This window comes from Cryptomeria japonica, chromosome 9 (genome assembly GCF_030272615.1).
Source record: "Cryptomeria japonica chromosome 9, Sugi_1.0, whole genome shotgun sequence".
In the NCBI taxonomy this organism is placed as follows: Eukaryota; Viridiplantae; Streptophyta; class Pinopsida; order Cupressales; family Cupressaceae; genus Cryptomeria; species Cryptomeria japonica.
The window spans coordinates 76,637,052-76,660,741 of NC_081413.1; positions in this window are offsets into that span (position 1 = coordinate 76,637,052).

Below are 23,690 nucleotides of genomic sequence, written 5' to 3' on the forward strand. Positions count from 1 at the left end.
ATGTTGAAGGATTAAAGCATAATCTTTTAAGTGTTGGTAAATTAGTTGAGAAAGGATTTCAGTTACAATTTAAGAATGGAAAGTGCAAAATCATGAATAGAACTGGTATAGAAATTGCAACCTGTAATCAGACTAGAGGTAATATATTTCATTTGAATAACAGTGAAAAGACATGTTTAATTGCACATATAGATGAAAGTTGGTTATGGCATAAGAGACTCTGTCATGTAAACTTTGATTGGATGGTAAAGATTAGTACTACTAAGGCAGTTAGAGATTTACCTAAAATTGTCAAACCTCAAAATACAATATGTAAGGAATGTCAATTTGGAAAACAAGTTAGAGCTAGTTTCAAAAGTATTCCAGAAAAATCCAATAATGCTCTTGATTTGATTCACACTGATTTATGTGGTCCAGCTAGAACTAAAAGCTTACAAGGTGATAGATATTTCATGCTAATCATTGGTGACTATTCTAGAACGTGTTAGGTTACTTTTCTTAGAGAAAAATTAGAAGCACCTGGAAAGTTCAAACTGTTCAAAGCAATGGTAGAAAATGAAACCGGTAAGAAAATCAAATGTTTAAGATCAGATTTAGGAGGAGAATTCACATCTAAGGAATTTAATACATTCTGTGAAGTGAATGGAATCAGAGGACAACTATTAGCACCTCGAACACCACAATAGAATGGAGTTGTTGAAATGAAAAACAAAACTATCTTAGATGCAACAAGACGTATGTTATCAGAAGAAAACCTACCACATGTATATTGGAGAGAAGCAGTCAGTACAATGGTCTATACATTCAACAAAGTTCACATCAAAGGTGAAACTGGTAAGACCCCTCACAAACTATTATTTGGTAATACTCCTACTCTTAAGTATTTCAAAATTTTTGGAAGTAAATGTTATATCAGAAGAGATGAGTATATTGGCAAATTTGATCCTAGAAGTGATGAAGGAATATTTCTTGGTTATTCATCTAAGAGCAAGGCATATAGATGTTTTAAAAAGAGATTGCAGAAAATTATTGAAAGTACAAATGTAAAGATTGATGAACAATTCAGAGGGACTTCAAGGTATATAGACTCTGAATCGGCAATAGAAATTTTGACAAATGAACCTACTCTGAATCCATCGGTACATAATGAAGATCCATTTACCCTGGTATCATCTGAGGATTCCACAGTAATTGAGGAAAAAAAACAAACAAAGACACCCCGATATGTAAGACTGAATCATTCTGAAGATCAGATAATTGGAAACAAGTTTAAAGGAGTTATGACAAGAGGAAGATTGGCAAATGAAGAGGTATGTCTTATTTCTCAAATTGAACCATCATCTATTAATGAGGCATGTGAAGATAAATTTTGGATTAAAGCTATGCAAGAAGTATTAGAAAAAAATTGAGAAATACAACACTTGGACATTAGTTCCCCGGCCTAAAGATAAAAATGTAATTGGAACCAAATGGGTATTTAGAAACAAACTTAATGAAGATTGTAAGGTTGTCAAAAATAAAGAAAGACTAGTATGTAAGGGATATTCTCAGAAGGAAGGAGTTGATTACAATGAAACCTTTGCACCGGTAGCTAGAATTGAGGTAGTTAGATTATTTTTGGCTTTTGCAGCACACAAAAACTACAAAGTTTATCAAATGGATATTAAATGTGCATTTTTGAATGGAGATCTTGAAGAGGAAGTATACATTGAACAACATGATGGATTTTCTTTGATAGATGACAATGATATGGTCTGCAGGTTAAGGAAAGCTCTGTATGGACTAAAACAAGCTCTAAGAGCTTGGTATGCAAGATTGGATAAGTATCTTTTAAAGATTGGTTTTACTAAAGGAAATGCAGACAACAATTTATATTATAAAGTAACTAATGATGACATCTTGATTATAGAAGTATTTGTTGATGATATAATCTTTAAAGGAGAAGAGGGATTATGTAAATAATTTTCTATTAAAATGCAGTAAGAATTTGAAATGTCTATGATTGGAGAAATAAAATTCTTTTTAGGATTGGAAATTTTATAGACTGATAAAGGTATATTCTTGAGTCAATCCAAATACTTAAAAGAGTTACTAAAGAAATTTGGGAGGGAGAACTCTAAACTGGTAAGCATGCCTATGACAACAAATGACAAATTATCACAAAGGGATGAATCTACACCTGTTAATCCAACTAGATACAAATCTATGATAGGACGTTTACTGTATTTGACACAAACCAAACCTGATATTATGAATGCAGTATGTATTGTTTCAAGATTTAAAAGTTATCCTAGAGAAAATCATGAATCAACAATAAAAAGGATTTTCCGGTACTTACAAGGCACTATAAATCTTGGATTATGGTATCCTAGAGATGAAAACTTTGAATTATGTGTATACAGAGATGCAAATTGGGCAAGAGATGTGGATGATAGAAAAAGAACCACCGACAGAGCATTCTTTCTTGGAAATGGACTAGTTTCTTGTTTGAGTAAGAAACAAAGTTGTAGATCTTTATCAACAGCAAAATCAGAATATGTTGCAGTAACAACTAACTATACACAAGTACTATGGATTAAGCAAATGTTGAAAGACATAAAGGTAAAATGAAAGGAACCTATTACTATCTATTGTGATAACAATGCAGAAATTGATATATCTAAGAATCCCATATTACATTCTAAAACCAAACATGTTTCTATCAAACTGAATTTTCTAAGGGAAAAAGTTGAAGCAAAGGAGATAAAATTGGTTTATGTGAATACTAAAGAGCATATTGCGGATATTTTCACTAAACCTTTGCCTAAGGAGACTTTTGAATATCTTAGAGATTAGCTTGGAGTCATACCACCACAGGTAGAGACTTAGACAGTTGATGATTGTCATCAACCGGCAAAATTAACAAAGAAATCTTTTATTCTGGTCTTTGATGGGAAGCTACTTCTCAAGGGGAGTAGTTGGTATATTGAATTGATTGGTATTTTGTATATAAACTTGGTTTTATTGTAACTTTGGCATTTGATGTCAAAGGGGGAGAGATTGGTATGGAAAAACTTTGAGAAACACAAGGAAACCACATGTTGCTCCCAGGGGGAGAGATTGTTGTTTAGGAGAGATTATTACTCTTTGTATCTGTATTTTGATTTATGGTTATATCTTTTTGGAGACTGTTGGTTTTTGGTATTTGGCATTTCTGTTTTGGCACATTGATGGTTTTTCCATCTTATGTTGCCATCAATGCCAAAGGGGGAGATTGTTGGTATTTTGGTATGGTTTTATCATTGATGTCAACACCTACTAAACTCTTATCAACTCTGGCACTTTGGAGAATCAACAACATTCATTGGCAAGCAAGTAACTATTGCATAGTTACTAGTATCTAGTACACCAACAAGATATAATGATCACCAACACTTGGAATGATATGGAAAACTCTTGGTAATGTCAAAGACATTGTTTGGACATCTTGTCCTGGAGTTTTGTTCATTGGTATATTCATAGTTGCATATTTGTTGTTATTGGCAAATAGGTCTAGGGTTACACCGACAGATTTATCTTTTCCAGATCAACATGGCACGCTATGAAAATGATTAATTATTGTTGTAAATGCATCAAGCCGACATGTTCAATCGGTTATTGCATTGGATATTATATTGTTTGTAAAATGTTTTTATTGTAATATCTTGTAGAGCTGACCTACTAAAATTAGTCTTAGGTTATGGTATAAATGTAAGATCTTATTTGTAAGATCAAATGTGGAATGCAAAAAAGGATTGTGTGACGGTATATGCGAGATTAAGTAGAGCTATACACACAGACATCATTTGAAGGTGAAGCTAGGTTTTTGTGAAAGCATATCAGCATTACACCATTACTGAATCCAACATATGAAGATGCTATTTTGTGTAACACATTCTTATTGGATTTAACCATCCAATTGTAGTCAGTGTGACTCCCATTTTGTGATTGAGTAGTGAGCTCTAGGTTGTTGGCCTTTCTGTATGTGCAGACCCCATTTATGTACACTTACTATCTGCAGTAGTATCATCTAATTGTGGGTAAGGTTTCCCACCATGGTTTTTCCCCTTACAGGGTTTCCACGTACAAATATTGGTGTTATGTGTTGTGGATGACTTTGTGTTTATGTTTCATGCACTAATCCTTACCGGTATAGCAATTAACTGTTAAAACTGTCTACTGGCATATTTAACTGGTATTAAGCATTAAGCTGGTTAAATTGTTTTTGGTTTAAATTTATTTGAAAATTGATTCATCCCCCCACCTCTCAGTTGTCTCTGGGACCTAACAGTATTGATGTCGGTGTCAGTGCTAGTGCCGGTGTAGGCCTGTATGCTTCCAATGGCAGTTTGTGACTTACATAAGATCTTGTTGCCATCATTGACAAAATTAATCCAATGAGCGTCAATTTCCAACAATCTCCCCCTTTGGAATGGATGGCAACACTCATGTGAAAAATGGATTCCCTATTGGTGTGCTCCCCCTGAGAAATACACTCCATATACTCCTTCTCATAATATTTTCTTTGAATATTTTTCACATATGTAATTACTCCCCGTTTGACATTAATGCCAAAGACTAGTGAAAGAATAAAAGAATGAAAGAATACTGTTAGTTTCACTCGAGCTTAGTCATCTTCAAGATTTCTGGGTATGCCTTTTGTAGTAACTGAAGATACATGTCCCAGCTTGATTTGAAAGTATTAGATGTCGATGCAAGTCCACTGAGTAAGTGGTAAAATGATTCCTTCTCCTAGGTATCTATCGATGTGGGTTTTGCTAGCATATCTGTGCGTTCTTTCTTGTGAACACCCAATGAATCAAGTCTAGGGCTTACTAATCCTCTTAAATTTCTTGCTCTCCTTATTGTTTTATCTTTCTCTTTCTCAAATGCAAAAACTTGGTTCTCAAAGGACAAAATTTGTCCATCAACAGATGTAGCTAGTGAAGTCAATCCATCAAAAGAGTTAGCAATATTACCCATTTTGTCATATAACTCCTTCAATCTGCTATCTACATTAGCTATAAGATTTCCCAAATTACAACATATTGTATAGATATTAGTGCATTGTTTTAAACAAATTTCAATGGGAATAAGCTTTTCTTCTATTTTCTTCTTCCTAGTTTCTATGAGTTGATCAAAAGCTACTCTTTTTGCTGCAGATAAACTATCCAAAGCCTGCCAGTCTGCAATCTATCTCAAAAATTGAAAGTTATTAGATATGTGCTCTGTTGAAGTCTTGAGCTTATTGGAAGGGCTTTCTCCATCGTCAATCTGATAGTCAGGTATTATTCTATGTAGTACAGAGACTGATTGATCGGTTAACCATTGTCTATAGTTCCTTCCTTTAGTGATTTCTGAGTGGCCATCATCATTAATTCTGTTGGACTTAACTCAAAGACTGATTTCTTCTCGACCTGAGAAGTGTCAATTACCAAAAATCTTGCCAAGGAATCAATTTTACCTATCGATATGGACTTAGTAGATTTTACCTTGTCCATCTCAACCTCTTTTGCACTGGTGTTCACAACTTGGTACAATATTGGTTACTACCGGTGGAGTATCATCCATAGTGTTTCTAGTGTTTTATGTATTGCCTTGCTCAAAAATTGTCGGTGTCGGTACAGAATGAATTGCCTCCTTTGTGATCATGTAGGGTTTTTCTAACCAAATGAATTCATTATGAACCCTGCTCAAAATGTATCAGATAACTTCATCCTTGAATTCCAGTATGTATAGAATATCAGTTAACCCTAGATCCTCAATTGCTTTGAATTCGGGTTTAATGGTTGTGGAGTCTCCCAGTATCACTGATTGATACATGTTTTTGATGTCTTTGATTCCCAAATCCTCAAGAGTGCAGTGAATGTATGTCCTCACATCTTCAACATACATTACTCCATTAGGAACCCTAGAAAATGCTCCCACGGAGTCTTCCTTCTTGGCAATTTTAGGAACCTCCTTAAAGACTGGCCTTAACCTATCCTTGACTTCGACAATTATAGGATTTGCAATCTATTGGAATTTTTGATGTTCATGTTGTGATTGTCATTGATGGACACACACTTGCATTAAGATTGTAATGCTCCGCCAGGAACCCTAAAGAAAAACAACACAACTAGGCAACTAAAGGGTGAAATAATTTTTTTTTGTTAAAGACTAAGTGTACTAACTATAATCATTGCATGTTTAACAACATAGCGGAAGTATATCATAAGTTTTCCTAAGGGTAACCAAAGAAGATTAATTTCATAGATTATATTAACACCACAGTTAATCCATTCAATAAGATAAATTGAAAACTTAAGTTTAAAACTACACATAATCCCAAAACAAAGATATAAAAGTATTCCAATGTATCCAATTTCCATAAATCATTTAAACATAAGATCAAAACAATAACATTCATTTCACTGACATAATAATATTACAATATCCATAAATACATGGCCTCCAATAATACCACTGGTTACAAAGATACAATATCAAGGTTACATAAAAGTTTGATACAATGACCACAAGGTCTCAACTGAACAATGATTTCTAACAAGAGCTGGTACATAAACCATGATCCAAGAAACACCAACGAAGCCTTTCCTCACCTAAAGATACAATCCAAAACATCTGATGGGAAGTGGCACTACCACCCGACCATGTGATCTCGAAATGGAACCACCCCACCATGTTAGGAGATAGTAGAAAACCCTCAAGCAAGAAAAGTAAGACAAGTACAAAAGGACTACAAGACTCTGCAACCATCCATGTAACACAACTCACAAAACACTAGTGACTCTAAGAAGAGAGTGTTATCGCATAGCTTGATGGTTACCATGGTACAACCTCCATAGGTCCCAACCCCCATACTCAGGTTTCTCTTGGTAACCTCTCCCGAGCCTCCAGTTCCAACTAAGTCTCATGCGGACCCTACCAATCCTTTCGTGAAGACAAGGTGGTAAGTTTGCCATTCCAAGCCTTCTCGTAAAATTATGAGCCCTGTACAAGCACTCACCTATGCACGAGGTACATTTATCTTAATTAATATTAAATCTACCCACCCCCTAATCAATTATTAGGTTATCACTTTTTAACTAACTCTCGACGGGTTATCCTGTCATCCACTTCAGGCATAGCCCCCACTTGAAAGCCACTCTCTCTCTTAGGACATTAACAGGAAATGTTTCTCTCTACGAGAACTCTATGGTGAAACAAACAACCATAAACAATCCTGACAAGCACAGGTGAAGGATACACAAATGCCAACCCAAGATTGACCATTTGGACAAAAACACACAATGGCTCATATCAAATAGGTTATACAACAACACCTGGTCTAGGAGAAATAATAACATAGGACACAATGACAATTTAACCAAAATTGCAATGAAATAAAACTTGACTGAGAACACAATATATGCAAGAACCTATTACAGGCAATCTTTCCTTAAAAACAGCCAAAGCATAAATAACATGCAATTTATGAATTTCCAGATAACAAGAATTTACAACTATTTAATACCAAAAACATCCATCTTGTCATTTGTCCAAAAAGATTTAAAATAAATTTACATATGTATTAATCTCCTAATGTATTTTGAATATGTATATCGAATTTAAAATTATAAAAATACTAAATTCTAAATTCTTTATTCTTAAATTGATAATTAAAATAAATTAACTATATATATATATACATATATATATTAACACATTATAATTATTTTATTATTATTTATTTATTATTATTTATTTTTCTATTTTAGAAAAAACTAAATAACAAATAAAATAATAAATAAAATTAAAAATTAAAATTAAAATCTCTTTTTTTAAAAAAAAAAAAAAAACCTAGTGATGGCTACCAAGGTAGCGGTGCTACCATAGGCAGCTAACGCTACCCTTAGGTAGCCCTATTGTCCTATGGCAGTAGCCACTACCTTTGGGTAGTGCTGCTGTCCTAAGGCAACAATCGCTACCCTTGGGTAGCGCTGTTGCCCTATGGCAGTAGCCACTACCGAAGGTAGAGCTGCGTGGGTAGAGGCATAGCCTCCCCACATAATTTAATAAATTAATTTTTTTTTTTAAATTAATTTTTTTTTAAATTAATTATATATATATATATATATTTTAATAGATTTTTAACAGTAATAATAAAAACAATATTTTTCCAATAATTCCCTTTTCACAGAATTTAAGTAAAATAATAAAAAGAACAATATTTTTTTTAAATTTAATTAAACCAAATAAATTTAATGTGTAATTAAATTTATTTTCTTAAGGTAATTAAAACCATTTCTCAGGTAAATACCCTTTCTCACAAATCTTGTAATTTCCATGCATCCTAAAATCTGACAAATTTTCTATAATAATTTCCCTTAATTTTCTCAAAATTACATACTTCCCATAAATTAGAAATACCCATCAGACATGGATTTTAAAACAAAACTCAAATTCACTAGAAGAGGGTTTTGAATTTGACAATTATTTTACACACATATCAAGCAGAGACAAATAGAAATATTTTTAATAAAACACACAACGAAGAAATCATCCAACCTGGTATAGCTTTCCTGGAAGAAATCTGTAGAAGAGCCCTAATCCCTTCAATAACTTCCAATAAATTTCTTCACCTAAATTCTTGACCTGTTCCTATGTATCCCTGTGTGTCCCTAAAATAAAGACCTAACCCCTATTTAAACTAAAATTCTAGGTTCAATAGCTTTTTCACAAAAAACCTAAATTTAGAATAATAGTAATTTTTTAATTTTATTTTCTAAATTTATCACATGCAATAATTAAAAAACATTATTCTTTCTTTTCTTTTCTCATGCACATTAATTAATTTTCTAAATAAAGAATTAAAACAATACTTTAATTCCAATTAATTAATTTTCTAAATAAAGAATTAAAACAATACTTTAATTCCAATTAATTAATTTTATAAATAAAGAATTAAAACAATATTTTAATTCTAATTAATCCTTTTATTCATTTATTTAATTATAACTTTAGAAAATAATAGATACAATTAATCTAATTTATTTTTTAAAATAAAAATATATTTCTTATACCATGTAGCTTAATTTAATAATTTCGTTAATTAACTAAATTTATAATCTCAATGCATAAACAATACAATATTGAGATAATTTCATAAACTTAATTAATTAATTAATTAAATCCACTAAAACACTCAAATTAAACAAATCTCAAGCAATTACCCATAAAAGATAAAATGACAAAATACAAAGACCGAACTAACTGACAAAACGACTAACTAACAACACTCATACGAGTGTAATTGAGTAAAATAGGGTCAACTACTATCTCCTCCACTTCCATCGGAAAATATAAGTCACGCTCAGACCTGTAAAGGTAGGTGGAGATGATACCCTGTGCCTACCCGGTACTTGTACCTGCAATATCCTGCATCACCGAACCACACATGCATATATATATATATATATAGAAAACACAACATACACACCAATGAAGGAGAATCACAATGTTCCCTGTCTCACCAAAATGAGTGAAGGAAAATCATCCCCTTGCATCCAATACACTCGCAAACACACAACATATAATTCCACATTGCATAAATAAAGTAAAATGTCAGTACATAGCAGTAATACATAAAATGCCATAAACCACAAGTACTGAAATACTGCAAATAAATTATACATCTCATCTCCAAATAAAGCCTAATGTCATAAAAATCTAAATAATATGTCATGGTAATGTATCCACTGAAAAAAAACCAATAATAAAATATGAGTCTAATGAGTTCAAACTAGTAGGGGTACTACAAAGATCCTCTTCATATGTGTGAGTTAGAGCATAATCGGTATTCGTTCCAACTGGTATGTTGTATTATAGTCTTTAGACTATTGATGTTTTGCAGAATGTGTTTACCGGTGTGAAGCGGCACGTCAACCTCAAGCGGTTCATGGATACCAAGCGGTATGAGGGATTAAAGTAGCATAACACATTTTTACTAGTCTTCATTTTGACAAACCGGCAACCAGTATTTTGTATGAACCGTAATACTCTGTGATGAGTTACCAATCGACATTTTGTGATGAGTTACCATCCACCGATCATTTGACGGTGGCAACTCCCTAGCAATGCTTTTTGTGTCATGTTACCAGATATGTCCAGATGCATTGAACCTAGGAAATTATATTGTAATCCTATTGGACCTACATGAAATCAGATTCCTTTATAAGGACGTCATGTCTAGGGTTCTAAGGTTGTTGTTGAGGTTGATGTTGTTGCTAGGGTTCAAGATAACTGAAGAGTTAGAGAGAGTATGAATGTGTAGAAGATTAAAGTAATGTTGTAATGCATTAAGATCGAGCTATCAAGGATCTAACTGAGCAATCTATGCTATTTGCTAGATCACTCACTTGTTGATTACTCACATCCTTGCCAAGTCTGTAGCCCTTAACCGGGTAGGCCCAACAGCCTCTTGTAAATCCTCTAACAAGGTGGTTCATATCTATGGATCTAGAATCCTCTAGCAAGATAGTCTTTAATCGGACTTATCTCCTAACAGAGATTGAGATTCGTAACAGGATCTGTTCTGGTAAAGAACATTGTAAGACCTTAACCGGTCTGACCTTAACCGGTCTGGTTTCTATTCTGCACATAGTTACTTGTGAGTCCCATCTCACCGTGGTTGTTCCCATTTGGGTTTCCACATCAAAATCTCTTTTGTTATGATGTTTGTGCTTCTGTGGGTGAATGCATTATTAGCTATTTGGTTTACATTTTGTTAACCAGTTTGTCTGCTAAATTGTTTTACCAGTTTACTGTCAGTCTTGCAAAGTGTTTAAGTGCAAAGATTTTTGGTATACTAATTCACCCCCCCTCTTAGTATTCATCAATTGGTATCAAAGCATACCTTTCTATAAGTTTAACCACTTGGAAAGAGATATGGGGGAATACACCTTGAGGGAACTTACTCAATGGCTCACTTAGTCTGAGCAAGCCTATGATGATCTTATGGTCAAATACAAGGCATCTCAAGAAAAAAGGAGAGAACATGCAGAAAAGTTGATGGAGCTATCTGAAAATAGTTCTGCAGATGAAGCAGACATGGAAGCCCTAATTGCAGAAGTAAACAAGTTGAATGAATCAAACTCCAACCTGAGAAAGGAGTTGGAAGGATTGACTATCTGGATGTGTCAAGAGATTGAGAACCAGAAGAAAGCTAAAGATCTAGTGAAAGAAAGAGATCATGAGATCTCCAAGTTGAAACAAGAGATCAGTGCCCTAACTGCTCAACTCCATGCTAGCAAAGTGGAAAAGGATGATATGCAAGGTGAACTAAACAGTGTCATCTCTGAGAATGAAAACCTGGTGGAAGCAAATGCTGCAATTTCCAAATAACTCTCCGAGTCAAAGGAAATACTTGCTAAGTTCAACAAGAGTACTATCAAGCTTGAGCAAAATCTTCAATATGCCAAACCGATCAAGAATACCAATGGACTTGGTTATTCTGATCATGAGGAAGGTGAGACCTCTGGTATAAATGTTGGAGCATCAAAGAAACAACCAACATCAAAGGATAAAGGTAAGCAAAAGTTTAAACCTGTTTGTTTTAACTATCTTAAAGAAGGACATACTGTAAATGTGTGTAGGAGTAAGGCTTACAATAATTTTCCTTATTTCCTAAATGATAAACCTAGATCCTATAGATTCAATGGTAACTATTATGCATGCAACAAGTATGGGCATAGAGCATTTGAATGCAGGTCTATCATGAATGACACTGGAAGATATCCTCAAAGGACCCAAGGAGTTGGTCCTGAACCTTTTGAGAACTGGAATCACAACCGGTTTAATGTCTTCAATCATCAACCAAGAAGTGGTGGCTATCAAGCGGCAACCAGATGGAGAGAAAATTGTATGATCTATCATGGTCATGGTCACACTGATACAACATGCAGAAGGAAGAATGGAAACATGAACAATGGACCTTGGAGAGCACCTGGATTGGTCTGCTATCACTGCAACAAACCGAGTCACATTGCAAGATTTTGTAGATCAAGAAAGAACATATCTGATGATATACTGGTCACTCTAGAAGGAGACATTGATGTTGACACTGTTCAAGCGGATATGAACAAAACCTTAAAGAAGAAACTAGTGGTGTTACAAGAGGAACCGATTTCTGCACCTAGTGTGGAAATATCGAAACTAGCAAACTAAGCCTCAGAAAAGCTTAGGGGGAGCAAACGGTGAAATGTTTCGAACCCTCGGTTTACACTGGTAAAAGACCTTAACTGGTATGTGATGCTTGTTTCTTGGCAGAAGACTGGAAATAGTAAAAAGGAAAATTATGGTTTACACCCTAATAAAGGAGCATTAATGATGGTAGGTGAGAGATATGTTTAAAGGCATTTTTCAAATCATTTCTCACTATCTATTTTCGAGCGAAGAAAAGTTTTTCAAAGAGTAGAGCGATGAAGAGGTGATTTGAGCTGAGATCTTGAGAAATTGACAAACCATGAAGGAGATTCAAATTCAAACTAGAAACGGTCAAGTGGAGAACACAAAGAAGTGATTCGACAACTGATGGAGTGTGGAGTGAAGGAGAATCGGAAAGCCCTAAATTCATGTGTTTTAAAAAGGTATTTCTTGAAGTTCTTAAAGTTTCTATCATGGCTTCCGCATCTCATACTAGTTCTAGTGCATCTATTGAATCTGAAAGTTTTATTCAACGAAAGTCCAAGTATAATGCTCTATCACAAGTTCTAGCTGGTGTGATAGTAGAATAGGGAATTTTTGACTACATAGACTGCAAGATTGAAGACCTAGGGTCTCTAGCTATCCACTGTTAGTTAGGTTTGTTTTGTGGCAAGGATAAGAAAAACAAACTGGAGTACAATATCTTGGAGAAGAAGAAAATCCAAAATGTTGTCTACTTCCTAGAAGATTTTACAGAAGATCACATAAGGATCATTTTGAGCAGAGTCCACGGTGACAAAATGTACCTTGAGAGGATGCATGATATTACGCCGTAGGCAATTCATGCAGTCACTGGTTTCTACAACACAGGGGAATTGCTAGCCCTAAGAATAGTAAGCAAAACTGAAATGGCCAAGCTCACTAGTTCGATGAGCGACTCACGAGGCATGACAGTAAATTCTATCAAGGATGATCTAGTGAACTATGTGTGTATGGTGATTGGATACCAGACATTCTCAGCTAGCAAGATTAACTTTGTATCTGCTGCAGCGGTAAATGTTGCTTACCGGATGATAAAGGAGGATGCATCATTTTATCTGTACACCGGTATGAAGAGACAACTCCTATTGAATCTAAAGGTGATCAAATAGGATAATGCACTTAGGTTTAATTTTGGACAACAATTGGTTGGGTTGTTCTTCTATTTCCAAGGCTACTTCCAAGGAGTAAGAGATGTTCAGTGGTCTAGTGACCAACTGGTAACCAAGAAAATCAAGGAAAGCATTGAAGCACTTGGAACCGGTTACCCTGATATTTTGAACAAGTATTTTGATGAGTTCAGAAGGAAGATGAGCCAAAGAGTGAGGATATCAGGTGACATCGTCAAGAAATATGAAGATGATATCTGCTTCACCATCCAAGTAGATAAATGCATAATGGAGGTTGTTGAGCCTAGATAGGAAGAAGTAGAGCCAATGGGCTATGAGGTGATGTAAAATATGCTAGAAGGGTATGCCTCTACCCTTATTGCCTCGCCGCTTGATCCTAAGGCAAAGAGAACTGACACCTACCTAGAGAGGATAGCACCAGTTGAGGAACCACCAACAAAGAAAGGAAAAGAATCTACAGTAAAGAAGGCAAAGGCAGTGCCTGTAGCATCCGCACCGGTAACTATTGTGACTCCAAAAGTGACCAAGCAGTCACCAGCCAAAAAGAAACTGGAAGTAGCACTGGCTAAAGTCTTCGAGAGGAAAAGGAAGACAAAAAGCAACTCTCCAGACTCAGAGGAAACTGTGTCTAAGGAGCAGCCCAAGAAGGCAAGATAGACAAGAAAGAAAACAAAGAATGAACTGGCATCATCTGCACTGGTAAATATTGATATCTCCTCCTACAAACCTTTGACACATTGTCAAAGAACTATCAAAAACATTAGGAGAAAAGTATTGAATGATTTACTTGATTATTTTGATGACTTTAATGATGATGACAGGGAGTCGGTGGAAAAAGAAATAATTCAATATTTATGTGTTAATGACTGGTCCCCTTCAGAAATTAGATCTGAAACACTAGATTTTTTGTATAAGTCCTTAGACAATAAATGGTGCGTTGCCATAGAACAGGAACAGGAAATGAGAGAAAAAGTTTTTGCTGAACATTTTCCTGATGTATCTAATTCGGAACTGTTCGATGTAATGAACAAATACAAAGGTCTTTTCTTCATGAGAAGAAGAAGACTCCTGTTATTAGAAGGAAAAGGTAAGGAAGTGCTCAAGGATTCACACACTTGTGCTCTAGATGCTCTGAAGATGTATCGAGTGACTGAAGCCAACCGGCAAGCTAAGAAAGAATGAGTTATATCCAAACTGGATGAAGCATTTGATGATGAAGGAAATTTGGTTGTTGAACCAATCGACACCATTGATGTCGATGCTTTGGATGCTGAGGATGTTACCCAAGAGATACCATCTGAGGCAATAGGACAGGATCATCAGGGTAAATAGGAGAAGAAAGCTAAGGATAGACAGGAAGCGGCAAAGGAAGAAGAAGAGAAGCAAAAAAAGGATGAAGAGGAGAAAAAGAAGAAAGATGAAGAAGAGAAGAAGAAGAAGGAAGAAGATGAAATTAAGAAAAAGGATGGAGAGGAGAAAAAGAAGAAAGATGAAGAGGAGAAGAAGAAGAAGGAAGAAGAAGAAAAGAAGAAAAAGGATGAAGAGGAGAAGAAGAAGAAGGAAGTAGAGAGGAAAAATAAGGAAGAAGAAGATAAGGAACAGGAGAAGCAAAAGGAAGAAGAAAAGAAAAAGGTTGAGGAAGACAAGGAAGCAGAGAAGAGGAGAGAAGTGGAGAAGAAGAAAGTGGAAGAGGACAAGGCAGGAGAAGTGGTGAAGAGCACCCAGATGGAGACTCCGAAGGCAACTGGGAGTCAAGCTAAACCAGCTGATCTCACCAGTCCTATAGATCTCCAGTCCGCAAGTGAAACGGAGCTAATGTAGAGCATCAAGGTAGCTCAAGAGTGCCTTGAAATCATTTGATGGAAGAAGGAGTAGGATGTAATCCAAGCAGCTGTGGATACACTTACCGGTTTGATACCCGGTACAAATCTTCCTAACACCGATTCATCACTAGCTAGACTTAAGCTCCTATGCATAGTAGTAGATGATCAGGTGCAGAGCCTTGAAGAGGCAGTAGAGGCTAATGTCAAGAAGGAGCATCAAAAAGCTCTTAATATAGTTCTGGTGAAGAAGTTGAATGAGCTCTGAGTTGAACTAAAGAAAGAACAAAAGGATATAAGGGATGCTTTGGATGAGGGAAATCTGCTACTTAGCAAAATCTGTCAACCCCATCTGTTCTGATGTGCTAGCTTAGAAGCAAAAGCTTCAAACAAACTTACAATCCTACATGAGCACATTCAAGATGCCTTATGATTCCTTTGCAACTTATGGGCAAACCGTTCACGGGTTTCACATCCAGTTAGCCAAAAATGGAGCAAGAGATCAGCACATGGTCTAGAGATTTGCAAGAGCTACAATTGGTTCTACTCCCACATTTGCAAATTCTTCAGAAGTGTTATCTAAACCTAGATGCCTTGACAGTTACATAGGAGATGAGTACAGTTGATGCCATGGAAGAACAGGTCTCCCAGATGTAAATAGAGAAAGAAGTAGCCACCTCCCTACTAGAGTCCTAGTCTCTATCGATGAAACAGTTCTTGTAGGACTATAAATTTGTTTTTGACAAGTATTACTCCTTGTTGTCATAAACTTTTATTATTCAATATCAAATGGAAATAGGGTTGTTCAACAGTACTTTGTCCTTGTTGGCAAAGGGGGAGAAGTGCTCTATCTATTTTGGAGAAGTATAGGGGAGAAGTATCTGGATTTACAATTTTGCTAGATGCTTTGATATATGCTCTAATATCTCAATGTTTATGCTCTATATGCAAAATTGTTATACATCGTATTGTTAAAGGGATAGTGTATATGCTTAGGGGGAGCAATTTTGCTAATGGCATATTTTTGTTGTAAAACACTTAGATGTCAAAATTTTATTTTCCTAAGTGTTGCCATCAATGCCAAAGGGGGAGATTGTTGGCATTTTTTATGTTCATGTTGTGATTGTCATTGATGGACACACACTTGCATTAAGATCCTCTTCATATGTGTGAGTTAGTGCATAATCGGTATTTGTTCCAACCGGTATGTTGTATTATAGTCTTTAGACTATTGATGTTTTGCAGAATGTGTTTACCAGTCTGAAGCGGCATGTCGAACTCAAGCAGTTCGTGGATACCAAGCGGTATGAGGGATTAAAGCAGCATAACACATTTTTACTAGTCTTCATTTTGACAAACCGGCAACCAGTATTTTGTATGAACTGGTAATACTCTGTGATGAGTTACCAATCGGCATTTTGTGATGAGTTACCATCCACCAATCATTTGAGAATGCTGACTCTCTGGCAATGATTTTTGTGTTGTGTTACCAGATATGTCTAGATGCATTGAACCTAGGAAATTGTATTGTAATCCTATTGGACCTACATGAAATTAGATTCCTTTATAAGGACATCATGTCTAGGGTTCTAAGGTTGTTGTTGAGGTTGATTTTGTTGCTAGGGTTCAAGGTAACTGAAGAGTTAGAGAGAGTATGAATGTGTAGAAGACTGAAGTAATGCTGTAATGCATTAAGATCTAGCTATCAAGGATCTAACCAAGCAATTTGTGCTATTTGCTAGATCACTCACTTGTTGATTACTCACATCCTCGACAAGTCTGTAGCCCTTAACCGGATAGGCCCAAAAGCCTCTTGTAAATCCTCTAACAAGGTGGTTCACATTTGTGGATCTAAAATCCTATATCAAGGTAGTCTTTAATCGGACTTATCTCCTAACAGAGACTAAGATTCCTAACAGGATCTATTCTGGTAAAGAATGTTGTAAGACCTTAACCGGTCTAGTTTCTATTTTGTAGATAGTTACTTGTGAGTCCCATCTCACCGTGGTTTTTCCCATTTGGGTTTCCATGTCAAAATCTCTTGTGTTATGGTGTTTGTGCTTCTGTGGGTGAATGCATTATTAGCTATTTGGTTTGCATGTTTGTTAAATGGTTTGTCTGCTAAATTGTTTTGCCAGTTTACTATCAGTCTTGCAAAGTGTTTAAGTGCAAAGATTTTTGGTATACTTGTATACACCTAAAAATGGTCTGAAGATAGTTAATTAAATATGCAGTTATTTGATTAATTCCCCTTCCCAATTAATTGAATTCACAAGCAATTTAATTAATTTCTCTATTCATCTACTAGTAAATAAATCTAAATGATTTATTTATATAGTTCATCTCACATCCCCCATTGATTAATTAATTCTCAATTAATTAATGTCTCCCCATACTAATCAATTCTTCTAATCCCTAATTAAGATCAACAAGCTCAAGTTTGTTGAGATTAATTACCCATTTTCCAATTATTTGAATTTCTAAATTCAAATGAGCACATGGCTCCTAACTTTAACCACCTAACCTAACCATCCCCTAACTTAACCCATTTAATCTAATCTTGGGTCTAACTAACCCTATCCTATCTTGCACATTCTAACCTCCTTATCCTAACCTCTCATGGTGTGGATATTCTCTCATTGAGACACATGGTACTTTTGCCACATGTCTCCTCCCTTGGACACTTGCCCTGTCATGAGCAAGGCTCCTTGACACTTGTCACCATAGAGATGACAAGTGTCTCTTCCTCCAACCTCTTCTCCAGCTTCCTCAATCTTGGCCCTTGATATCTTCAGATCAAATCTAGACCGTCGATTCCTGCCACCTCAGCTTTGGCCTTGGAATTCTTATAAATACCCCTCATTTTGGAGCAATATGGATCTGATCTCTTATCAATTTATGCATTGTTATTATAGGCATATCGATCCCATCTCATATCAATTTAGGAATTGTTGCTATAGGCATTTGCATTTCACTTATCTAGTAATTAGCTTTGGATTTATCATAGCATGTTCATCTAGGTTATTAAATCATGCATTTCATATCATCTCCATAGTTAATCATGATCAATTAGCTACTCAACTCTTGAGTTATCATTTTTTAGGTCATTGCTCTGCTGAGAGCCCATCAATCCAACACTTCCAGGGTCCTCAAGAATAGAGGAAAATGGTACATTTCAAGGAAGGCTTATGGTTTGCATCTTTGATTTAGTTTTCAATTAAGCTTTCACTTATGTTTTTATTGTCTCATTATATGTGTATGCCTCTTATACTAACCACATTTTTAGCATCACATTAATTGGCACCCACTGTGGGGCCTAGCCACTTTGATCTTTAAAAAGTTTGCTTGTAAGAAAATTCATTGACAGGTTGATTAGCTCTTTCAGAGTGCAGATTAGCTGTCTTGGGCTCCTGAATCATGTTCTTGGCATCTCTTGTAGCATTCTGACACCTCAAATGGCATTTTTGGGAGATTCCTCAACACTATTTTTATGCTTTTTTGTACTTTAGCATTTACAATTCAAACATTAGCTCTTTCAGTCCAAACGGTCGCACCTTCGGTCCAAATAGTCTCACATATAGTCCAAATAGTAGCACATATAGATTAGCTCTTTTGGTTCAAACGGTCGCACATACGGTCCAAATGGTCGCACATACGGTTCAAACGGTCCCACATACAGTCCAAACGGTTGCACATACGGTTCAAACAGTCACACCTACGGTCCAAATTGTCGCATCTATAGATTAGCTCTTTTGGTTCAAATAGTCGCACATACGGTCCAAACAGTCGCACATACGGTACAAACAATTGCACATACAATCCAAACGGTCTCACATACAGTCCAAAAGGTCGCACATATGGTCCAAATAGTTGCATTTTTAGTCCAAACATCATCTCTCTTGGTGTGAATGTTAACATTCTCATTTTTCCACATAAACTCTCTAAGATTGAGCACAATTAGAGTTTCTAGTCTAAACAACAAAGTTCTTAGTCTAAACAATAGCTCTCTTGGTCTAAAGGTCAGCTCCTTTGGTCTAATCAATAACTCTTATGAGTTGCATATCAAATTGCTCATATTGCAACATTAAATCTCCTAACCTATACTTGTTAGGTCTTAATACCCATTGTATGAGTCTGAAAATCACAAAGCTAGATCAAAATTGCAATCTCCTAAGTTCAAATACTCAATTTGTTAAACCTACATATCATTATTTGAACTTTAGAGTCACTGTATTGCAGAACAGAGTTCCTAGTTTGTCTGTTAGTGTTTCTAGTCTATATGTTAGTGTTTTTGGTGAGTATACTAGCATTTTTGGTAAGTCTGTCAGAGTTTCTGGTCCAAATATCAGCATTTCTGGTCCAAATATCAATGTTTCTGGTCCAAACATTAGCATTTCTGGTACAAACAATAGTGTTTATGGTCCAAACAACAGCGTTTCTGGTCCAAACAACAACATTTCTGGTTAGTATAGCAGTGTTTCTGGTTTATCTGCCAACATTTTTGGTTCAAACAACAACATTTCTGGTCAGTATAGCAGCGTTTCTGGTAAGTTTGTCAGTGTTTCTAGTCAGTATAGCAGAGTTCCTTGTCATTTTGTCAGCGTTTCCAGTAAACTACATCAAAATCAGAAAATAAAAACAACCCATTTCTCAAATAGTCAAACATAGAGCATAGGTCATATTGTTGGGTCATTCAATCAGGTTATCTTCACACAAGACTCAAGAACAAGACACACAAAGGTCTCAAGTATTCACCTCAAACAAGTTAAAGATCAAACACCTTAAAGTGCATTATCATCCTCTTTGATAAACCGATCACTCAAACATAGTTTCTCATCAGGATCAATCATCCTTTATCACGAAACTACAACGCTTGATCAGAATAACCTTGTTCTTTATCATAGGATATATCATTCCTATTTGAACTTGGTCATATAAAAAATTCACAAAATTTGCACTCCAAAACTAAGATTGAAAAACTTGCAAACAAGCAAATACTTAAAAAAAAAAATTATTTCCTCAACAATTGATCACTTATTGTGACACATTAAGCAAGATTTAATCACAATAACATTCAAAACACAATGCCCATTTTAATTAAAGCACAAAGACATAAGATTGCTGAAATATTGGAAATACCTGAAGATCATAGAAACATGGCATACCAAAGCAAAAGACAAGAACACATAAGAAGCAAACATATTAGAGAAATCAAACAAGTCCAGAACCAAAATCCAACCATGTCAAAACTTAACAGGGATTCAAATACACATCCAAAGAAAGGTGGCTCTTTTATGCAACTATTAAAAGGATCCTTAAAAGATTTGGATGAGAAAGATCACAATCACGCACCTATATCTAGCAATGGTTCATCCCCCCATAAGCAAATTGACTCTCCAAAGGCATCTATTCTGACACTTTTTAAAAAAGTGCAAAAACCTTCCATAGCATCCTCACCAAATAATACACCCAAAGATGATGTTCCCCAAGGGATATCCATAATGGCCATCAAACCTATTTCAGAGGATCCTATTCAAAGCCCATCTAGTTCATATCCAAGCAATGATTCCTTACAACATCCCCATAGTGTTTCCTTGCAAATCGAAGTCCTCATTCATAAAACGCTCATTAAATGTTTCCTAATAGATGGGGGAGCTAGCTTAAACAGTTGCTCTTTGAATCTTGTCTGTGCTCTAGGTTATTCTGAAGATGCAGTTGATTCTCGGAAAAAGATCACCATCAAAGCACATAATGAAGAAGCACATTCCTCTAAAGGAACTGTGATGTTACCCATCAAAGTGGGATCTTTGCAGAAGGATACATCATGCCAAGTTATAGACATGGAATTACCATACAACATACTCTTGGGAAAACCATGGATACATGATATGCAAGCTATTCCATCAACATGCCATCAGTACTTAAAGTTTCCCTACAATGGGGAGGAAATCACTATCTCAGCAAACTCAAATCCATTGCAGTGTTGGAGCAATCTGAAATCAGCTCAAGAGATCATTGTTTCACATAACAGAGAGGAAGCATATTCAAGCACACAATCCAAGGAACAATCATTTGCATCAATTTTGTCAAACATGGAAGAACAAATGCAGCTAAAAGATCAAGGGAACAAAGAATATTCATTATTATGGAACAACAAACAAGAGAAACTTGAAATTGAAAGGGATGAAGAAGAAGATATAGTAGTCGATGTAGTTCACACATATGCAGAATAAACGTTAGGAACTAGCCTACTTGAATCAGAATCACATACGGCTGACATGGACTTAACCGAGGATGATCAGGCTTTTCTTGTACAAGGTCATTCTGATGAGAGTATCGTCCTAGACATGGAAATACCTACTGAAAGCTCTGACATCTCTATCATGACTCCCAATATCTTTGAAACATATCAACCTGAAGATCCTTTATCCTTAAGCTATCCTGAACCTATGGACTGAGAAAATGAAGGACATAATGACATTGATACCTTACCTAATGACCATGCCATATCCTTATATCTTAATGAAATCCAACCTGCAACAACTTTCACCAGGGATTCCACGAATGTATCTTCTAATCAAGTGGGTACCAAATCTCCTAGTCGCAAAAGTGAAAATCAAGAAAACAATATTAGGTCTAATGTTGAAAACCATTTATTGGCAACATTAGACTAGGAAAAAGTAAAACTAAAGGACACATCTATTGGTGAAAACCTCCTCGAGGCACCAAAAGATGGGAGATTTGACACCTTACATGTGTACTATCAAGAGAAGTCATCTATCCTAATAGAACCAACAATTATCATTGACACAATCGATCTACATCCAACAACAATCTCTTTATCAGAACCAACAAGGAAAAGATATTTGGAATCCATCAAATGATGGCAAATCAATTTTACCTGGTCATATGCAGACATTCTAGGGTTGGATCCAGATCTTACAATACATCACCCAAATATCAATCCAGGAGCAGACATCAATAGAGGAACACAACATAAATCAGGAAAAGGCATTCTATTTATCAAAATGGCTACAAAATGGAACATTAAACAACTTCAAGTCTTTGGAGACCCTCAGCTCATCATCAATCAAATCAATGATGACTATCAAACAAAAGAGGAAAAGTTGATGCCTTACAAAAAGATGGTGGATGATATCAAGAAATATTTTGTTGAAATCACTATTGAGCAGATTCCCAGAAATGATAACAAAGCAGTAGATTCCATGGCAAAATTTCCTTCTTTATTACAAACACAAGAAAATCAAGAGTGTTATGAATTCCTAGTTGAGGCATTGTCATACCCTTCTCATAATTGTCCAGATTCCCAAACCATCTGCCAACTTATTAGACACGATTCCTCCCACTATGGCCAAACTTACACATACCTGAGAGATAACACCTTACCTCATGACCTATCAAAGAACCAAAAGAGAAACTCCATTCGCCAATCCTCCCATTATACTCTCATCATGGATACCCTATTTAAATGAGGTCTAGACAGTACTCTCTTAAGATGTCTCGAACAAGAAGAATCTGAGAAGGCCTTAAATGAAGTCCATAACAACATTTGTGGCACTCATTCAAGTGGTCTTACCCTTTCAAAAAAACTCATACGCTTGGGCTATTATTGGCCAACTATGGAATGAGAGTCTTTTCAGGTAGCCAAAACATGCAAACAATGTCAAATCCATGGAAACTTGATCCATGCACCAGAACAAGAACTTCATGCTTTGGCAACATCTTGGCCTTTCTGTCAATGAGGTCTTGATCTAGTAGGAAAAATAAATCCTTCTTCATCAAGTGGTCACAAATTCATCCTTGTAGCTACAAAATATTTTACAAAATGGATTGAGTCAGTACCTCTCACAAATATCACAGGAAAACAAATTGCTGCATTCATCTTGAATTACATCATCTGTCACTATGGAATACCAATGACCATTATCACTGATAATGGGTGACCATTCAAGAATCAGGATGTACAAGAGCTATGTGAGAAATTTAAGATCTAGCACAGATTCTCCACACCCTATTATCCACAAGGGAATGGGTAGGCAGAAGCATCTAACAAAACTATTCTAAAAATCCTCAAAAAGACAGTGAACGATGCTGGGAAAGATTGTCATATTCAACTAAACCTTGCTCTCTGGGCCTACTGCACTAGTATCTACACACCAACAGTTGCCACACCTTTCTCTCTTGTATATGGATCAGAAGCCATATTACCTATCGAAGTAGAGATTCCATCTCTACGTGTATCACTAAAAGGTCTCATCCCAGATGAAGAACAAAGAGTGTCTAGACTACAAGAGTTAGAACTAATCCAGGAACAAAGACAAAATGCCTTTGACCATTTAAAGGTATATCACCAAAGAATGTGCCGAAGTTATAATCACAAGGTTAAACCAAGAATCATTCAAGTTGGAGAACTAGTGCTAAAGGAAAATCCATGCAACCAGGCAGATTGAGAAAAGAAAGGAAAATTTGAACCAAA